This window comes from Vicia villosa, unplaced genomic scaffold (genome assembly GCF_029867415.1).
Source record: "Vicia villosa cultivar HV-30 ecotype Madison, WI unplaced genomic scaffold, Vvil1.0 ctg.001793F_1_1, whole genome shotgun sequence".
NCBI classification, from domain to species: Eukaryota; Viridiplantae; Streptophyta; class Magnoliopsida; order Fabales; family Fabaceae; genus Vicia; species Vicia villosa.
Window position 1 is genome coordinate 122383 of NW_026705730.1, and position 9406 is coordinate 131788.

General features: G+C 27.7%; 1 pseudogene; it reads left to right on the top strand.

Annotated features, from left to right (window-relative positions):
• The first annotated feature begins 433 nt into the window (after positions 1-433).
• On the top strand, positions 434-2343 carry LOC131636610 (elongation factor 1-gamma-like; annotated as a pseudogene).
• Positions 2344-9406: the final 7063 nt, after the last annotated feature.

Sequence of the window (9406 nt, forward strand, 5' to 3'; positions counted from 1 at the left end):
TTGAAAGTGAATGTTATCTATACTTTGTGGTTGCGTAGTTTTTTATTTGAAGAGATTGTTGGAATCTTACTGATAGAAGCTATAAAACAGCCACTGAACTTGTTCCTTTGAGCTTATTTGAAGGAAATAGGGTCAATTAATGTTTTATTTAATGCTTAGTTTCTCCTGCCATTGCTGTATGCAGGCCACACCTATAAAAAATGCTTAGTCTCTTATTTGGCGTATCGAGGTGACAAATTTATGTTGCTTTTATTAATTTCAGAATTAAGCTATTTGTTTGTTTATCTGTTGGATTTGGATCAGTTTGTATTGAGGATAGTGTTAATTGATTGAGAGTTGTTAACTGATATTACTTCAATGGGGTTATGATTGTTTAGGTGATTTTGACTCCTACTCATTTAGCAATAGAAGAAAGTCTAAACTCAATTACCTCACAATCAACTAAGCCATGGCTCTCGTAAGTCCAACCAACCAGATTCACTCACTATCTACTTTTTCTAATAACAGTCTAATTGGTTGCATCGTGTTGTTATTGTAGATCCTGCATACTGGTGAAGGAAACAAAAATGCTTACAAGGCACTCATTGCTGCCGAGTATGCTTCTGTCCAAGTCCACTACACCCCTAACTTTGAATTTGGTGTCTCTAATAAAACACCTCAATTCCTCAAAATGAATCCTCTCGGCAAGGTTCCCGTTTTGGAAACCCCTCACGGCCCTGTCTTCGAGAGCAACGCTATTGCTCGTTATGTTGCTCGATCCAAGGATGACAACACTCTCTATGGATCTTCTCTCATCGAATATGTAACCCTCCCTCCCTTTCAGTTCTTTTTATTCATGCTCTCGCTATATTGTATATCTAATTTGATCATGTTTCGACATTTCAGGCTCAGGTTGAACAATGGATTGATTTCTCATCATTGGAGATTGATTCCAACATTCTTAGGTGGTACTACCCTAGATTGGGATATGGGCCATACCTTCCTCCGGTAACTGCTTAATAATCTATTATGTTTCTTAAAATGTTCATGTTATGACATCATACTAATCTATTCAAATATTTATGTTTCCAATTCATCACACCAAAATTTGTTTATAATTATTTGTGAGAATGAAGGCCGAGGAGAGTGCAATTACTTGACTCAAGAGAGCTTTGACTGCCACTCACCTTGCCTCCAACACTTACCTGGTTGGCCATTCTGTCACCCTCGCCGACATCATTATGATAAGCAATTTGTATTTTGGTTTCACTAGTAAGATGGTACTGGATGAATGGAAAAGGCTTTACTCAAACACTAAATCCAACTTCAGGGAGGTTGCAATCAAAGGTATTGTTGTTATTCTGTTCCCTTTGGTGTTATTGTTTTCAACTTCATCATCAAGTATTGTTATTGTAGGCTCACTGTAGTAGTTTCATTGCCAAATTTGTTTTTATGAATGTCCTGTCAATTCAAAGAATGTCATAGATTTCTTATAGGCAAAGATCAATTTAAAACCTTTTTATATCTTGCAGGATTTTGGGATATGTATGATCCTGAAGGATACTCTCTCTGGTTCTGTGACTACAAATACCAAGGTTGGTGGATTTCTTCAGCGGATGGATTTGGCCGGCAAGGTTGTTGCCGTGTACTATGACAGTTGTAGCTATTCATGATTCCTTGATCTGTGTGGTGTTGGTGTAGTTTAAGAATCCATGTTGTACTGTTTTGGTAGGATCTGTGTGGGCAGTAATGTATGATTTCTTAACTGAAGCGAACCCTGTTTTCAGGTATATAGTTGAATTGAATCTCCATTTGTATTTATTTAAGTCTAGTTTTATATTCCAATCGCTAATTATATGATATCAACTGTCCTCGATTAGTTTGTGATGAGCTGTGATAATTAACTAATCTTTTTAGTTTCAATGCACACAAACATATAGTTGAATTGAATCTCCATTTTATTTTTATAATGTTTCAAAAGTTTATATTTTTTTTAATTTGAGATAGAAATTACCTGTAGATTTACCTGCGGATTTTAGTTTGCTGCGGATTTACCTGCGGAAATTTCCTGCGGATTTACCTGCTGAAAGTTTCCTGCGGATTTACCTGCGGAATTACCTGCGGAACTTGCTGCCGAAAATATTACCCACGAAGGTTTTAGCTGGGGACGTGAAACCGCAGGAAAATCCGCAGGAAACGTGTTTCCTGCGGAAATTTAACTAAAATCTGCAGGAAAATCCGCAGGAAATTTGAGTATTTCTAGTAGTGCCATCTAAGTACCTGCTCCCATATCTCCTTAGTTTCCCTGCATTCAAATAACAAATGCTGTATATTTTCAGGACAGTCACAGAATACACACTTTAAGTCAGTTTGCACACCAAACTTCTCAAGTCTAGTCTTGGTTGCTAACCGCTTGTTGCAAGCCAGCCACATAGTGAACACTACCCTAGGCCGGGCATAGTTTTTCCTCATCAAAACTCTCCATTATAACATTCGTTATTACATTTTAATTAAAAGTTAAATTTAATTATGATCAGTACAAACAATGGTTAATTGTATTTAACATGATCTTTAATATCTTTAATATTTTAAATATTTATATTATTGAAATGATTATTTATTAAATGTCTTTTTTTATTATTTTTAATAGAATTAAAAAATGCATGTTTTTCTTTATTTTTTAATAGAATTAAGTATAATTTAAAGAAAAAAGACAAGGAAATAGTAGAATAAGATCAAATTCAATTGAATCCACCATATTTAATGACTTAGGATTTATTAAATTATTTTTATATATGTTACAAATCACAAATAAAGCATAATCATAATTTGATCGCTAACAAATTATATATTTTTCAAATTTCAAATATTTTTTATAAAAAAATTAACCCAAATATACTAAATAGGTGGTTTAAATAAATAATTTATAATCGTTTTTAATTTTATATATCATGCTTTAAAAAAATTCTATTAGTTAAAAAAATATTTTAATGTGAATCACTAAATGAGATGTACACCAGAAAGTGTGATATTGACACAAATATGATTAAAATAAATTGTTAATAAATTGATTAATATTATTTTTTTCGGGTTAAATTTTACCGAAGAATAATGTGTGTCTAATTAGGGAAACTCTTGCCCCTTTGTGGTTCTTAGGTATCATATGGACTTTTAAAAATACCCCTATTTTCGGAGATACACATTAAAAAAACACTTTTTTTTGCCAAAATTTGTTTTTTCTGGAGGTGCATCTACGAAATGTTGAATTATTTTGAAGTTTTCCCCTCCGAAAAAAAACTAAATTTTGGCCAAAAAAATACTTCCTAATGTGTATATTTGGAAGCAGGGGCATAAATGGAATTGCGCTAGGTGCTCAAGACTATCAAGATTTAAATATTATTACATTAATATGTTGAGGAGGGTTATATTTACTCCAAGAGTAAGTTATTATAACTTACTCCACGTCTGGACCATTAATTCTTTTCAATCTAATGATTAAAATTAATAAGGAATAGTTTTCTCTCTCCACATTTAATTACTTATTATTTTTAACCTTTAGATTGAAAATAATAAATGGTTAAGATGTGGAGTAAGTTATTATAACTTACTATCTTGGAGTAAATATAACCCTCCTCTAATATGTTTTATTAATGAAAACACGATAAAAAAAATATTTAATTAACTATTAAATTAATTTAAAAATCAAACATTTCTTCAAATAAGGTAATAAATTACAATATACTAAAATAATTATTTATTTAATACAACATTTAATAGTTTTTATTTTTAATTATTCTATTAATTCACATTGCATAAATTCCATTCAATATATTTTAATTATTCTATTTTTAAGATAGATAATAAATCTATCAATTCACCGGTATTTGCTTCAAGTTTTGTTATTTAATTATGAAAAGTATAACTAATTTTAATATTTTGAGTAAAAAATAATAAATATTTATCATTTTTTTATCTATTGTAGAAGTTATATGAAATTGGAAAAACGAAACTATTGAAAAATGAAAATTTATTAACAATTTCTTAAGTATGTCAACAAATGCGGGTACATGATTTGAACAATGTAAAATGCAAGAACATGATGTTACCGATCGAAATATTGAATATTAACGGGAACATGATGCTACTGATGAAAATATTGAATATTAACGGCAACATGAAGTCATTGATGAAAGTATTGAATATTAATGAGAACTTAAAGTTATTGATCCAAATATTAAATATTAACGGAAACCTGAAATTAAGTTGTTAATCAAAATATTAAATATTAATGGAAACAAGAAATTACTGGATAAAATATTTAATAAACGGGAACATAAAGTTACTAATCAAAATATTTTTCATTAATTATGCATTTAATTAACTCTTTTTTTAATAACTATGTTAAACTGTGACATTACAGCATACCATACTAGTACCTGATATGGCACGTGCATATGTAAAATGATTTTGATAAAACAATTTCGTGTTTATTTGTAAAATGTCTTTGGTTTAAAAATAATAAATTATTTGGGTAAAACAATTTTACTTTTCTTATTTACATTTTTAAAACAAAATCGTGTGTATCATATCATTATCCGTGCAAATGCACAAATAACACGGGTAACCATACCAGAATTCGTGTGAACTCACGGGTTATTACTTTTTTTCAATTTTTTTTATTATTTATATTTTGAAAATAAAATCATGTGTAGCACACCAGTATCCATGCGAACGCACGGGTACACACCAGTACTGTGTGAGTGCACGAGTAACCATACAAAAATCCGTACAAACACACATGCTATTATATTTTTGATACAATTAAAGTAAAAATAATGTATTATGAGAAAAATGTGTTATTTTTTAATTATTTATATTACTAATATAAATATTGAAATATATATTTTTGGTGTATAACAATTTTAGTAAAACAATGCTTTTATTTTAAAAATATGTTTTTATTTTAAAATAATAAATTATTTTGGTAAAAAAATTGTTTTTCTTATTGACATTTTTATTACATCTTAAAAATATTTACAAATACAGTTAAAACTATATTTATAAATACTATGTTAATTTTGATATTTATAAAACTAAATGATTGTATACATATTTTTATAAGGGTTAAATACTATTCACCCTCTGCCAAAGTAGCGAGATTCGGTTTTCCCCCTTATTAAAAAAAATTTAGCCTTCGCCCCTTAGAAAACAAGATTCTGTTATTCACCCCCTGCCAAAGTAGCGAGATTCGGTTTTCCCCCTTATTAAAAAAAAATTTAGCCTTCGCCTCTTAGAAAACAAGATTCTTAATGAATATAGGGGGAGCCTCCAACCATTGCACCATTCACGTTTTCTTATATATGTGTTTATTATTACTATTTATATATTACTTTATTTATTTATTAATATACTTTATTTATTTATTATTAATAGTTATATATTACTTTATTTATTTATTATTATTAATATTTAAATTTAATTTATTTATTAAATGGTTTATTATTAATATTTATATATTACTTTATTTATTTACTTGTTTATTATTAATAAACATATATATAAACATATATTAATAATAAAGTATATTAATAATAAATATAAAAAAATGTAATATATAAAAAAATGTAACATATATATATATTACTTTTTTTAATTTACGTTTTTTTAATAATTTTTTTTAATTTACTTTTTTTTTAATAATTTTTTTTTAATTTACGTTTTTTTAATAATTTTATTTAATTTACGTTTTTCTAATAATTTTTTTAATTTACGTTTTTTAAATAATTTTATGTAGTTATTTATTTATTTTATTTATTTATTTATTTATTTTATTTATTTATTATTAATATTATTAATATTTATATATTATATTTATTTAATATTTTATATATTACTTTATTTATTTTATTTATTTATTATTAATATTAGTTATGTATTAATTAGTTATTATTAATATTATTAATATTTATTTATTACATAATTATTTATTATTAATATTATTAATATTAATTTATTACTTAATTAATTTATTTATTTATGTACTTAATTATTTATTAAAAAAACGTAAATTAAATAAAATTATTAAAAAAACATTTAAAAAAAATTATTAAAAAAACTTTTATATAATTTAAAAAAACTGAATAAAAATGTTTATGAAAATTATTAAAAAAATATTTATATAAATTATTAAATATTACATTTAAATAAAATTATTAAAAAAACGTTTATATAAATTAAAAAAACTGAATAAAAATGTTTATGAAAATTATTAAAAAAATGTTTATATAAATTATTAAATATTACATTTAAATAAAATTATTAAAAAAACGTTTATATAAATTAAAAAAACTAAATAAAAAAACATTTAAATAAAATTATTAAAAAAACGTTTATGTAAAATAAATAAATAAATAAATAAATAATACATAAAGTAATATATACATATTAATAATAAATTTATAAGTAAATAATACATTATAAATATGAATATATACTTTTATTGAAAAAAAAGTAGAAAAGTAGAAAATATGTTACATATACAGATCCTTCCATATGTAAAACATGAAAGCTTCTATAGCCTAGTAGTAGAGGGAATGCATGTGAACCCCTTGGAGTTGGGTTCGAATCCTGGGTTGTGCAATTTATTTATTTGCTATTTTTTTTAGTAAGGAGGAAAACCGAATCTCGCTACTTTGGCAGGGGGTGAATAGTATTTAACCCTTTTTATAAAAAATGTAAAAAAAAATCAATATTTACATACGGAAAAATATACGGTTGATTTAAATATTTGTATAAATGAAAAAACTATATTTAAGCTCTAAATATAAATAAAATTATGTTTTTTTTAATTAATAAACTTTTAATTAAATAATTTCGTCTTTTCATTTCTTTATTACTTTTTTTAAAAAAATGCGCGTAACACACAGTACCCGTGCAAACGCACGGGTTTCCAACTAGTTTTATCAAAATGACGTTTTACCAATAGGTTAAATTCTCAGTTTTTCTAATAAAAATAATGTGTCAATTTCTTAATAGTATTGGTTATATCTTCTGAAATAGGAAACAACGTGGAATTTCTCTCTGTTAGACTTGTCATCACATCACACCTATAATATATAAAGATGTAATAATGCTTTTTTTTTCTTACTTGAAAAATAGTACGAAATTAAAAAAAGTAGAAAGAAAATTAACAAAAAGTAAGAAACATAAATCTAAAATAAAGAAGTAAAGATGCTGAAAAAAACTGTCATGCGAAATGGTTCAGAATGGAAAGGAGGTCTAAATATTAAGACTCATCAAACGTGGTGAATATAGATAAGTATAAGTCCACAACTAATAGAGACAGATAAGACAATTAAAGACATCCACATAATTTATAATTTGAGGGTTCCCCGCGTTTTTCACACATATTAGTTACAACAAGCATATATATATATATATATATATATATATATATATATATATATATATATATATATATATATATATATATATATATATATATATATATATATATATATATATATATATTATATAGAGGAGGGATATTCTTACTCCAGGAGTAAGTTATTTACACTTACTCCAAATCTGGATCATTGATTCTTCTCAATCTAATGGTTAAAAATATTAAGTAATTAAATGTGGAGAGAGAAAATTATTACTTATTACTTTTAACCATTAGATTGAGAAGAATCAATGATCCAGATTTGGAGTAAGTGTTAATAACTTACTCCTGGAGTAAGAATATCCCTCCTCATATATATATATATATATATATATATATATATATATATATATATATATATATATATATATATATATATATAGCACTATTTGAAGGTAATCCTCTCTTTAATTTGAAATGTTTATTCAAATACTAATTTGTATGTTGGAGTACTAATCTTAAAGGTTATATCTGCCACTTTGAAATCAAAATCCACTCTAACGCCACATTAAAAATCCATCGTTGAGATCACCATCTTGTTCTCGCGCAGAACATTGACGTTGTCTGTTGGAATCGACACCGAAGTCCTACGATTACCACAATTTCTTCATGCCATACCTAGATCCATCTCAATTAGGATGCAATATCCCACGCTCCTGATCAATCCTGTTGAATTTGTAACCAAATTCCATTTCATCGGAGTTGTCAAGTAATGGCACTGTCATAAAAGCATATGGAGTACAACGTCGGAGAGCGTCGGTAAGCAGTAGGGTTCTGGTTGTCTCTCGAAGGGGCTTCCGTTAGGGTTAACTTCCCCTCTGCAATTTCGGTTTAAATTCCTGATCTTAGGGTCAGGGACCTTGTTGTGGAGGGTGTTTGTTTTCACTGTCGGGGTTTTCGGAGCAGGCGCTTTGCTTCTGTGTGTTAGCTCGTTTTTGTACCGTCTTGTATCTTTCGTTTCCAGCGTTTTCGTGGATCTTTGTCTTGGCTTTGTGTTCGCTCTATCTTAGATGCAGAGTGGAGGTTGGAATAAGGTTTCGTACATTAGACGCCCTTCCTTGAAATGGGACACTTTTCCTTTTGGTGGGCGAAATCGTAATTTACAGGTTCATGCTAAGGAGGTTACTTCCATGTATGTTTCTGAGTTTCCTGAGGAGACATCTGTAGCAACCTGCCTAAAATTTAAACGTTTAGAGTCGCCACCTATTCTGAAGGGCGAATAGGAAACCCTACGCAGTATAGAGATCAGGGTAAGATACTATATTCAGGTCGAGGGAAGGTGTTAGGCACCCTCAACCCTTTCCTAAAGGCTAACATTGCAAAGATAAGAGTTATGGCAAAACATAAAGAAAGGTAACAAACAGTTAATAGGGTTAAAGACATGATTAAGATTTAGAGGAGGGGGACTCGCCTTGTTGCCAAGTGCCTACGTACCTCCTTAGGGAGGATCAGAGTCTACGTAGTTCGGGCACAGGATTGTACGCCTTAGAATTGAATTGAATGTATTTGAATTTGTTTGAAGTGGTTTTGAAATGCGAATGTTCGAAGGTATTTTGAGTTACCTTATCGTAGTTGTGAACATCCAGTGTTGAAACACCGTAGTATCGTGGTTTAGTGTGTTTTGAATGTTTGGGAAGTGTTTTAGGATATGGGCGTACAACCCTGATTTGATTTAGCACTATTAACCGCAACGATCAATAGATTCGATCGCCATAGTTAACAGATTTGAAATTGCATCACTACCAATTTTAATCGATTGATTCGATTATCACTAATAATGAATTAAGGTATTTTTAATAATTTTATAGTTTAATTTGTATGTATCGTTACCCCTCGTAATCGATTGATTCGATTAAAAATAATAACGAATTTGATAAAGGAAAATGCTAATCATCGTAACCAATAGCTTTGGTTAAAACCATTTAGCAAAATAAATATTATTTTAACTTATAGGATTTGATTAATTGAATTAATCGATTATTA